Here is a 13,440-nt window from a genome sequence, read left to right as displayed (position 1 = left end):
TACCATCATTGGAATAAAACACTTCCACCCCAACGGTTGTTGTGGTACTCTTTACCATAGCCAAGCCACGCAGATGACTGACACGTCCAGCGGGAAATGAATGGATAATGAAGTTGTGCTACCTATACTCCCTCGACTGTCACTCAACCAGGGAACAAAATGAACTCATGCTATTTGTAGCAACATGGATGGAGCAGTAGATGATATCACTAATTCTGGTATATTAGGGACAGAAAGACACATATCCAGCATATCACTTTCAGGTACAGTCGAAAAATGGATACAAAGGAAGTAATGGACAGTGCAAACACAGACTCACAAACTGAGACACGAAACGTAGATTTACCATAGGGGGAAATTGGGGATCGGAAAAAGATGAAGTAGGAGGTTGGGATTAACAGAAACACCCTAATATTTAAAAAAACGTCAACAACGGCGACCCTACTAATAGCACAGGGATCTCTAATCAACACTCGTCAATAACCTAACATGGAAAAAAATCCAAAATTGTTAAGGTACAGCTACATATATATCTGCATCAGGTTGCTGTCGAACTCAAACAAACACAACCTTGTATATAAACCATGCTGAAATAGAAAATAAGTATTAAATTATAACACAAGAAAAAGGCAAGAAATGCCTACTATATTACCCTCAGGCCTATGTGACGTGGACTGGTGTCACATCTCTGTTGCCTCAGCAGGCCTGGGTCCCAATGCAGGAGTATGCTGGTGCTGAGGGAGCCAGGGAGGAGGACGTGCCAGCAGATCAGCACCCCCTCAGACCTCTATTGCCCATTCTCCTCTGCATGGTAGCACAGTCTCCCGATCCAAGCCAGCCCTCTTACAACTAAGCCAAGCCTAGTGTACCCAAATGATGGTCGACCAGCTGGGAGGGAAGAGCTGTGAAAAGACACCGGATCTCCACAGCTCCTGCTAGTGGGGTTCCCACCTCCAGCCTACTTCCTTAGACTCGCCCCACCTACGAACCACAGCACCTTCAGCATAGCACATTTGCACTGCTTGGGATTTGCGTGGGGTCGGGCAGTGCAGGGTAAGGGTGAAGAGGAAAAGATACACAAGCACTGCGGTGTGTGTTCAGCCACGTTGGACTCCAATTTCCAACCCAACACCAGGACTCCCTCTAAGGCTCTGTTTGCCTACATTACCAGGGAGGACACGGAGACGTGCTGCCACCTTGTGGCGCTTTCCCGTAACAACAACTTGAAAAACTGTACTCAAGGGCACTTAACATTCACAAGGCCTGCGGGGCTGCAAAGGAACCCTGCCCTCCAGAAATGTCCTATGCTAGGTAATCTGAAATAAATTCAAATCAGGTCCGACTCTCAGGCAGAAAAGTTTCAAGAGCCCAGTGGTACTCACACGCTTTTTAAACAACAGCACATCAAATGAAAAGATGCTCAGGATCTCTCATGATTAAAGAATGAAAATAAACGTAGACGAGGTGTTCCCTGGCTGCAGTGCTCAAAAAGCCTACAAAGAGTAACTGCTCAAGAGGGTAGGAAAAGAAGGAACCCTACTACGCTGTTGGTGGAAATGTAAATTGCTAACAGCCAGTATGGAGATAGTTAGGCAAGTTCCTTAGTAAACTATAAACTGGAGCTACTACGAGATTCAGCAACCCCACTGCAGTTCGTATAACCAGAGAATACCATCATTGGAATAAAACAGTTGCACCCCAACGGTCGTGGTGCTACTCTTTATCATAGCCAAGACACGCAAACAACCAAAATGTCCAGCGAGAGACGATTAGATAAAGAACCTGTGAGACTTATACTCCATGGACTGTCACTCATCCAAACAACAAAATGATCTCATGCTATTTGTAGCAACTTGGATGCAGCAGTAGATGATCTCACTAATTCTGATAAGTTAGAGACAGAAAGACACATAGCCCAGCATATCACTTATATGTGCAATCTAAAAACGCATACCAAGAAGTAGTATACAAAGGAAACACAGATTCACAAACGGGAAAACGAAGTGTAGCGTTCCCAGAGGGGGAAACTGGGGATCGGGGAAAGATGAAGTAGGAGGTTGGGATTCACAGAAAAACACTAATATATAAAAAAGACTTCATCAATGACAACCATCCTGAGAGCACAGGGAACTGTACTCACCATTCTTCAATAACCTAAGAGGGAAAAAATCCGAAATACTACGGGTACAGCTACATATATAACTGCATCAAGTTGCTGTAGAACTCAAACAAACACAACATTGTATATAAACTATGGTGGAATAGAAAATAAATATTAAATTATAAAACAAGAAAAGGCAAGAGATGCCTACTCTATGACTCTCTGGCCTTGGTGAACTGGGATGGTGTCACATCCCTTGAGCCTGAGCCAGCCTGGGGCCGCTGGCTACAGTATGCTGGTGATTAGGGAGACAGGCGGGAGGACGTGCCAGCAGATCAGCGCCCCCTCAGACCTCTAGTGCCCATTCTCCTCTGCATGGGACCACAATCTCTCGATCCAAGTCGGCCCTCTTACAGCTAAGCCAAGCCTAGTGTACCCAAAGGATGGTGGACCCACTGGGAGGGAAGAGCTCGGAAAAGACACCGGATCTCCACGGGTACTGCTGGTGGGGTTCCCACCTCCAGCCTACTTCCTTAGATTCACCTCACCTACGAACCACAGCACCTTCAGCATAGCATATTTGCACTGCTTGGGATTTGCGTGGGGTCGGGCAGTGCAGGGTAAGGGTGAAGAGGAAAAGATACACAAGCACTGCGGTGTGTGTTCAGCCACGTTGGACTCCAATTTCCAACCCAACACCAGGACTCCCTCTAAGGCTCTGTTTGCCTACATTACCAGGGAGGACACGGAGACGTGCTGCCGCCTTGTGGCGCTTTCCCGTAACAACAACTTGAAAAACTGTACTCAAGGGCACTTAACATTCACAAGGCCTGCGGGGCTGCAAAGGAACCCTGCCCTCCAGAAATGTCCTATGCTAGGTAATCTGAAATAAATTCAAATCAGGTCCGACTCTCAGGCAGAAAAGTTTCAAGAGCCCAGTGGTACTCACACGCTTTTTAAACAACAGCACATCAAATGAAAAGATGCTCAGGATCTCTCATGATTAAAGAATGAAAATAAACGTAGACGAGGTGTTCCCTGGCTGCAGTGCTCAAAAAGCCTACAAAGAGTAACTGCTCAAGAGGGTAGGAAAAGAAGGAACCCTACTACGCTGTTGGTGGAAATGTAAATTGCTAACAGCCAGTATGGAGATAGTTAGGCAAGTTCCTTAGTAAACTATAAACTGGAGCTACTACGAGATTCAGCAACCCCACTGCAGTTCGTATAACCAGAGAATACCATCATTGGAATAAAACAGTTGCACCCCAACGGTCGTGGTGCTACTCTTTATCATAGCCAAGACACGCAAACAACCAAAATGTCCAGCGAGAGACGATTAGATAAAGAACCTGTGACACCTATACTCCATGGACTGTCACTCATCCAAACAACAAAATGATCTCATGCTATTTGTAGCAACTTGGATGCAGCAGTAGATGATCTCACTAATTCTGATAAGTTAGAGACAGAAAGACACATAGCCCAGCATATCACTTATATGTGCAATCTAAAAACGCATACCAAGAAGTAGTATACAAAGGAAACACAGATTCACAAACGGGAAAATGAAGTGTAGCGTTCCCAGAGGGGGAAACTGGGGATCGGGGAAAGATGAAGTAGGAGGTTGGGATTCACAGAAAAACACTAATATATAAAAAAGACTTCATCAACGACAACCATCCAGAGAGCACAGGGAACTCTACTCACCATTCTTCAATAACCTAAGAGGGAAAAAATCCGAAATACTATGGGTACAGCTACATATATAACTGCATCAAGTTGCTGTAGAACTCAAACAAACACAACATTGTATATAAACTATGGTGGAATAGAAAATAAATATTAAATTATAAAACAAGAAAAGGCAAGAGATGCCTACTCTATGACTCTCTGGCCTTGGTGAACTGGGATGGTGTCACATCCCTTGAGCCTGAGCCGGCCTGGGGCCGCTGGCTACAGTATGCTGGTGATTAGGGAGACAGGCGGGAGGACGTGCCAGCAGATCAGCGCCCCCTCAGACCTCTAGTGCCCATTCTCCTCTGCATGGGACCACAATCTCTCGATCCAAGTCGGCCCTCTTACAGCTAAGCCAAGCCTAGTGTACCCAAAGGATGGTGGACCCACTGGGAGTGAAGAGCTCGGAAAAGACACCGGATCTCCACGGGTACTGCTGGTGGGGTTCCCACCTCCAGCCTACTTCCTTAGATTCGCCTCACCTACGAACCACAGCACCTTCAGCATAGCATATTTGCACTGCTTGGGATTTGCGTGGGGTCGGGCAGTGCAGGGTAAGGGTGAAGAGGAAAAGATACACAAGCACTGCGGTGTGTGTTCAGCCACGTTGGACTCCAATTTCCAACCCAACACCAGGACTCCCTCAAAAGGCTCTGTTTGCCTACATTACCAGGGAGGACACGGAGACGTGCTGCCGCCTTGTGGCGCTTTCCCGTAACAACAACTTGAAAAACTCTACTCAAGGGCACTTAACATTCACAAGGCCTGCGGGGCTGCAAAGGAACCCTGCCCTCCAGAAATGTCCTATGCTAGGTAATCTGAAATAAATTCAAATCAGGTCCGACTCTCAGGCAGAAAAGTTTCAAGAGCCCAGTGGTACTCACACGCTTTTTAAACAACAGCACATCAAATGAAAAGATGCTCAGGATCTCTCATGATTAAAGAATGAAAATAAACGTAGACGAGGTGTTCCCTGGCTGCAGTGCTCAAAAAGCCTACAAAGAGTAACTGCTCAAGAGGGTAGGAACAGAAGGAACCCTACTACGCTGTTGGTGGAAATGTAAATTGCTAACAGCCAGTATGGAGATAGTTAGGCAAGTTCCTTAGTAAACTATAAACTGGAGCTACTACGAGATTCAGCAACCCCACTGCAGTTCGTATAACCAGAGAATACCATCATTGGAATAAAACAGTTGCACCCCAACGGTCGTGGTGCTACTCTTTATCATAGCCAAGACACGCAAACAACCAAAATGTCCAGCGAGAGACGATTAGATAAAGAACCTGTGAGACCTATACTCCATGGACTGTCACTCATCCAAACAACAAAATGATCTCATGCTATTTGTAGCAACTTGGATGCAGCAGTAGATGATCTCACTAATTCTGATAAGTTAGAGACAGAAAGACACATAGCCCAGCATATCACTTATATGTGCAATCTAAAAACGCATACCAAGAAGTACTATACAAAGGAAACAGAGATTCACAAACGGGAAAACGAAGTGTAGCGTTCCCAGAGGGGGAAACTGGGGATCGGGGAAAGATGAAGTAGGAGGTTGGGATTCACAGAAAAACACTAATATATAAAAAAGACTTCATCAATGACAACCATCCTGAGAGCACAGGGAACTGTACTCACCATTCTTCAATAACCTAAGAGGGAAAAAATCCGAAATACTACGGGTACAGCTACATATATAACTGCATCAAGTTGCTGTAGAACTCAAACAAACACAACATTGTATATAAACTATGGTGGAATAGAAAATAAATATTAAATTATAAAACAAGAAAAGGCAAGAGATGCCTACTCTATGACTCTCTGGCCTTGGTGAACTGGGATGGTGTCACATCCCTTGAGCCTGAGCCGGCCTGGGGCCGCTGGCTACAGTATGCTGGTGATTAGGGAGACAGGCGGGAGGACGTGCCAGCAGATCAGCGCCCCCTCAGACCTCTAGTGCCCATTCTCCTCTGCATGGGACCACAATCTCTCGATCCAAGTCGGCCCTCTTACAGCTAAGCCAAGCCTAGTGTACCCAAAGGATGGTGGACCCACTGGGAGGGAAGAGCTCGGAAAAGACACCGGATCTCCACGGGTACTGCTGGTGGGGTTCCCACCTCCAGCCTACTTCCTTAGATTCGCCTCACCTACGAACCACAGCACCTTCAGCATAGCATATTTGCACTGCTTGGGATTTGCGTGGGGTCGGGCAGTGCAGGGTAAGGGTGAAGAGGAAAAGATACACAAGCCCTGCGGTGTGCTTCAACCCACGTTCGACTCCAATTTCCAACCCAACACCACAACTCCCTCTAAGGCTCTGTTTGCCCAAGTTACCAGAGAGGACACGAAGAAGTGCTGCCGCCTTGTGGCGCTTTCCCGAAACAACAACTTGGAAAACCTGTGCTCGAGGGCACTTAACATTCACAAGGCCTCTGACCTGCGGGGCTGCAAATGACCCTTGCCCACGAGAAATGTCCTGGGCTAGGTAATCTAAAATGAATTCAAATCAGGCCCGACCATCAGGCAGAAATATTTCAAGAGCCCAGTGGTACTCACACGCTTTTTAAAAAACAGCACATCAAATGAAAAGATGCTCAGGATCTGTCATGATTAGAGAATGCAAATAAACGTAGAAGAGGTGTTCCCTGGCTGCAGTCCTCAAAAAGCCTACAAAGAGTAAGTGCTCAAGAGGGCAGGCAGAAGAGGGAACCCTACTATGCTGTTGGTGGAAATGTAAATTGCTAACCGCCAGTATGGAGATCAGTAGGCAAGTTCCCTACTATACTAAAAACTGGAGCTACCACGAGATTGGGCTACCCCACTCCAGTTCGTAAAAGCAGAGAATACCATCCTTGGAATAAAACTCTTGCACCACAATGGTCGTGGTGGTACCCTTTACCGTAGCCAAACACGTAAAAGACCAAAATGTCCAGCGATTGATGAATGGATAAAGAAGTTGTGCTACCTATACTCCCTCGACTGTCACTGATCCAGACAAAATGAACTCATGTTATTTGTAGCAACACGGATGGAGCAGTAGATGATATCACTAATTCTGGTAAATTACAGACAGAAAGACACATAGCCCAGCATATCACTTTCAGGTGCAGTCGAAAAATGGATAGAAAGGAAGTAATGTACAAAGGAAACACAGACTCATAAACGGAAAAAAGAAGTGTAGAGTTACCATAGGGGGGAATTGGGGATTGGGGAAGAATGAAGGAGGAGGTTGGGATTCAATGAAAAACATTAATATATAAAAAAGACTTCATCAACGACAACCCTCCTGATAGCACGGGGAATTCTAATCAATACTCGTCAATAACCTAACATGGAAAAAAATCCAAAATATTAAGGGTACAGCTACATATATAACTGCATCAAGTTGCTGTCGAACTCAAACAAACACAACATTGTATATAAACTATGCTGAAATAGAAAATAAATATTAAATTATTAAACAAGAAAAGGCAAGAAATGCCTACTCTATGACTCTCTGGCCTCGGTGAACTGGGATGGTGTCACATCCCTTGAGCCTGAGCAGGCCTGGGGCCCCTGGCTGGAATATGCTGGTGACTAGGCAGCTAGGGGGGAGGACGTGCCAGCAGATCAGCGCCCCCTCAGACCTCTAGTGCACACTCTCCTCTGCATGGGACCACAGTCTCTCGATCCAAGCCGGCCCTCTTACAGCTAAGCCAAGCCTAGTGTACCCAAAACATGGTGGACCCGCTGGGAGGAAAGAGCTTTGAAAAGACACCGGATCTCCACGGCTACTGCTGGTGGGGTTCCCACCTCCAGCGTACTTCTTTAGATTCGCCTCCCCTACGAACCACAGCACCTTCAGCATAGCACATTTGCACTGCTTGGAATGTGCGTGGGTGAGGGTGGTGCAGCATTAGGGGGAAGAGGTAAAGATACACATGCCCTGTGGTGTGTGTTCACCCAGGTTCCATTCAAATATCCAACCCAACAACAAGCCTCGCTCTAAGGCTCCCTTTGGGCAAGTCACCAGATAGGGCACGAAGAAGTGCTGCCGCCTTGTGACGCTTTCCTGTAACAACAACTTTAAAAACTGTGCTCAAGGGCACTTAACATTCACAAGGCCTGCGACCTGCCGGCATGCAAATGACCCCTGCCCTCAAGAAATGTCCATGGCTAGGTAATCTGAAATGAATTCAAATCAGGCCCGACTCTCAGGCAGAAAAGTTTCAACAGCTCAGTGGTACTCACACGCTTTTTAAAAGACAGCACATCAAATGAAAAGATGCTCAGGATTTGTCATGATTAAAGAATGAAAGTAAACGTAGACGAGGTCTTCCCTGGCTGCATCCTCAAAAATCTTAAAAAGAGTAAGTGCTCAAGAGGGCAGGCAGAAAAGGGAAGCCTACTATGCTGTTGGTGGGAATGTAAATTGCTAACAGCTAGTATGGAGAGAGGTAGGCAAGTTCCTTACTAAACTAATAACTGGAGCTACCACGAGATTCGGCAACCCCAATCCAGTTCGTATAACCAAAGAATACCATCATTGGAATAAAACACTTGCACCCCAACGGTCGTCGTGGTACTCTTTACCATAGCCAAGACATGCAAACGACTGAAATGTCCAGTGAGAGATGAATGGATAAAGATGTTGTGCTACCTATACTCCCTCCACTATCACTCATCCATAGAACAAAATGAACTCATGCTTTTTGCAGCAACATGGATGGAGCAGTAGATGATCTCACTAATTCCGGTAAATTAGAAGCAGAAAGACACATATCCCACTATACCACTTATATGTGCAGTCTAAAATTGGATACAAAGGAAGTAGTATACAAAGGAAACACAGATTCACAAAGGGAACAAAGAAGCGTACAGTTTCCATAGGGGGAAACTGGGGATCGGTGACGGATGAAGTAGGAGGTTGGGATTCACAGAAAAACACTAATATATGAAAAAGACTTCATCAACGACAACCATCCTGAGAGCACAGGGAACTCTACTCAACATTCTTCATTACCCTAAGAGGGAAACGAATCCGAAATACTACAGGTACAGCTACATATATAACTGCATCAAGTTGCTGTAGAACTCAAACAAACACAACATTGTATATACACTATGCTGGAATGGAAAATAAATATTAAATTATAAAACAAGAAAAGGCAAGAAATGCCTACACTATGACTCTCTGGCCTCGGTGAACTGGGATGGTGTGACATCCCTTGAGCCTGAGCAGGCCTGGGGCCCCTGGCTAGAGTATGCTGCTGATTAGGGAGACAGGGGGGAGGACGTGCCAGCAGATCAGCACCGCCTCAGATATCTAGTGCCCATTCTCCTCTGCATGGGACCACAATCTCTAGATCCAAGCCGACCCTCTTACAGATAAGCCAAGCCTAGTGTACCCAAAGGATGGTGGACTCGCTCGGAGGGAAGAGCTGTGAAAACACACCGGATCTCCACGGCTACTCCTGGTGGGATTCCCACCTCCAGACTACTTCCTTAGATTCGCCTCACCTACGAACCACAGCACCTGCAGCACAGCACATTTGCACCTCTTGGGATTTGCGTGGGCAAGGGTGTTACAGCGTTAGGGGGAAGAGGTAAAGATACACAAGTCCTACGGTGTGTGTTCAGCCACGTTCCATTCAAATTTCCACCCCAACAACAAGACTAGTTCTAAGGCTCTGTTTGCCCAAGTTACCAGAGAGGGCACGAAGCAGTGCTGCCGCCTTGTGGCGCTTTCCCGAAACAACAACTTTCAAAACTGTGCTCAAGGGCACTTACCATTCACAAGGCCTCTGACCTGCGGGGCTGCAAATGACGCTTGCCCTGGAGAAGTATCCTGGGCTAGGTAATCTGCCATGAATTCAAATCAGGCCCGACTCTCAGGCAGAAATGTTTCAACAGCTCAGTGGCACTCACACGCTTTTTAAAAAACAGCACATCAAATGAAAAGATGCTCAGGATCTGCCGTGATCAGGGAACGCACATAAACGTAGACGAGGTGCTCCCTGGCTGCAGTCCTCAAAAAGCCTATAAAGAGTAAGTGCTCAACAGGGCAGGCAGAAGAGGGAACCCTACTATGCTGTTGGTGGAAATGTAAATTGCTAACAGCCAGTATGGAGATAGGTAGGCAAGTTCCTTGCTAAACTATAAACTGGAGCTACCATCAGACTCGGCATCCCCACTCCAGTTTGTATAACCAGAGAATACCATCATTGGAATAAAACACTTCCACCCCAACGGTTGTTGTGGTACTCTTTACCATAGCCAAGCCACGCAGATGACTGACATGTCCAGCGGGAAATGAATGGATAATGAAGTTGTGCTACCTATACTCCCTCGACTGTCACTCAACCAGGGAACAAAATGAACTCGTGGTCTTTGTAGCAACATGGATGGAGCAGTAGATGATATCACTAATTCTGGTATATTAGGGACAGAAAGACACATATCCAGCATATCACTTTCAGTTACAGTCGAAAAATGGATACAAAGGAAGTAATGGACAGTGCAAACACAGACTCACAAACTGAGACACGAAACGTAGATTTATCATAGGGGGAAATTGGGGATCGGAAAAAGATGAAGTAGGAGGTTGGGATTAACAGAAACACCCTAATATTTAAAAAAACGTCAACAACGGCGACCCTACTAATAGCACAGGGATCTCTAATCAACACTCGTCAATAACCTAACATGGAAAAAAATCCAAAATTGTAAAGGTACAGCTACATATATATCTGCATCAAGTTGCTGTCGAACTCAAACAAACACAACCTTGTATATACACTATGCTGAAATAGAAAATAAGTATTAAATTATAAAACAAGAAAAAGGCAAGAAATGCCTACTATATTACCCTCAGGCCTCTGTGACGTGGACTGGTGTCACATCTCTGTTGCCTCAGCAGGCCTGGGTCCCAATGCAGGAGTATGCTGGTGCTGAGGGAGCCAGGGAGGGGGAAGTGCCAGCAGATCAGCACCCCCTCAGACCTCTATTGCCCATTCTCCTCTGCATGGAAGCACAGTCTCCCGATCCAAGCCAGCCCTCTTACAACTAAGCCAAGCCTAGTGTACCCAAATGATGGTTGACCAGCTGGGAGGGAAGAGCTGTGAAAAGACACCGGATCTCCACAGCTCCTGCTAGTGGGGTTCCCACCTCCAGCCTACTTCCTCAGACTCGCCCCACCTACGAACCACAGCACCTTCAGCATAGCACATTTGCACTGCTTGGGATTTGTGTGGGGTCGGGCAGTGCAGGGTAAGGGTGAAGAGGAAAAGATACACAAGCTCTGCGGTGTGCGTTCAGCCACGTTGGACTCCAATTTCCAACCCAACACCAGGACTCCCTCTAAGGCTCTGTTTGCCTACATTACCAGGGAGGACACGGAGAAGTGCTGCCGCCTTGTGGCGCTTTCCCGTAACAACAACTTGAAAAACTCTACTCAAGGGCACTTAACATTCACAAGGCCTGCGGGGCTGCAAAGGAACCCTGCCCTCCAGAAATGTCCTATGCTAGGTAATCTGAAATAAATTCAAATCAGGTCCGACTCTCAGGCAGAAATGTTTCAAGAGCCCAGTGGTACTCACACGCTTTTTAAGCAACAGCACATCAAATGAAAAGATGCTCAGGATCTCTCATGATTAAAGAATGAAAATAAACGTAGACGAGGTGTTCCCTGGCTGCAGTGCTCAAAAAGCCTACAAAGAGTAACTGCTCAAGAGGGTAGGAAAAGAAGAAACCCTACTACGCTGTTGGTGGAAATGTAAATTGCTAACAGCCAGTATGGAGATAGTTAGGCAAGTTCCTTAGTAAACTATAAACTGGAGCTACTACGAGATTCAGCAACCCCACTGCAGTTCGTATAACCAGAGAATACCATCATTGGAATAAAACAGTTGCACCCCAACGGTCGTGGTGCTACTCTTTATCATAGCCAAGACACGCAAACAAACAAAATGTCCAGCGAGAGACGATGAGATAAAGAACTTGTGAGACCTATACTCCACGGACTGTCACTCATCCAAACAACAAAATGATCTCATGCTATTTGTAGCAACATGGATGCAGCAGTAGATGATCTCACTAATTCTGATAAGTTAGAGACAGAAAGACACATAGCCCAGCATATCACTTATATGTGCAATCTAAAAACGCATACCTAGAAGTAGTATACAAAGGAAACACAGATTCACAAACGGGAAAACGAAGGGTAGCGTTCCCAGAGGGGGAAACTGGGGATCGGGGAAAGATGAAGTAGGAGGTTGGGATTCACAGAAAAACACTAATATATAAAAAAGACTTCATCAATGACAACCATCCTGAGAGCACAGGGAACTGTACTCACCATTCTTCAATAACCTAAGAGGGAAAAAATCCGAAATACTACGGGTACAGCTACATATATAACTGCATCAAGTTGCTGTAGAACTCAAACAAACACAACATTGTATATAAACTATGGTGGAATAGAAAATAAATATTAAATTATAAAACAAGAAAAGGCAAGAGATGCCTACTCTATGACTCTCTGGCCTTGGTGAACTGGGATGGTGTCACATCCCTTGAGCCTGAGCCGGCCTGGGGCCGCTGGCTACAGTATGCTGGTGATTAGGGAGACAGGCGGGAGGACGTGCCAGCAGATCAGCGCCCCCTCAGACCTCTAGTGCCCATTCTCCTCTGCATGGGACCACAATCTCTCGATCCAAGTCGGCCCTCTTACAGCTAAGCCAAGCCTAGTGTACCCAAAGGATGGTGGACCCACTGGGAGGGAAGAGCTCGGAAAAGACACCGGATCTCCACGGGTACTGCTGGTGGGGTTCCCACCTCCAGCCTACTTCCTTAGATTCGCCTCACCTACGAACCACAGCACCTTCAGCATAGCATATTTGCACTGCTTGGGATTTGCGTGGGGTCGGGCAGTGCAAGGTAAGGGTGAAGAGGAAAAGATACACAAGCCCTGCGGTGTGCTTTAACCCACGTTCGACTCCAATTTCCAACCCAACACCACAACTCCCTCTAAGGCTCTGTTTGCCCAAGTTACCAGAGAGGACACGAAGAAGTGCTGCCGCCTTGTGGCGCTTTCCCGAAACAACAACTTGGAAAACCTGTGCTCGAGGGCACTTAACATTCACAAGGCCTCTGACCTGCGGGGCTGCAAATGACCCTTGCCCACGAGAAATGTCCTGGGCTAGGTAATCTAAAATGAATTCAAATCAGGCCCGACCATCAGGCAGAAATATTTCAAGAGCCCAGTGGTACTCACACGCTTTTTAAAAAACAGCACATCAAATGAAAAGATGCTCAGGATCTGTCATGATTAGAGAATGCAAATAAACGTAGAAGAGGTGTTCCCTGGCTGCAGTCCTCAAAAAGCCTACAAAGAGTAAGTGCTCAAGAGGGCAGGCAGAAGAGGGAACCCTACTATGCTGTTGGTGGAAATGTAAATTGCTAACCGCCAGTATGGAGATCAGTAGGCAAGTTCCCTACTATACTAAAAACTGGAGCTACCACGAGATTGGGCAACCCCACTCCAGTTCGTAAAAGCAGAGAATACCATCCTTGGAATAAAACTCTTGCACCGCAATGGTCGTGGTGGTACCCTTTACCGTAG

This window comes from Eschrichtius robustus, chromosome 12 (genome assembly GCF_028021215.1).
Source record: "Eschrichtius robustus isolate mEscRob2 chromosome 12, mEscRob2.pri, whole genome shotgun sequence".
Taxonomy (NCBI): domain Eukaryota; kingdom Metazoa; phylum Chordata; class Mammalia; order Artiodactyla; family Eschrichtiidae; genus Eschrichtius; species Eschrichtius robustus.
The sequence above is the reverse complement of the archived record's forward strand: the minus strand, read 5'-3'. Positions refer to the sequence as shown.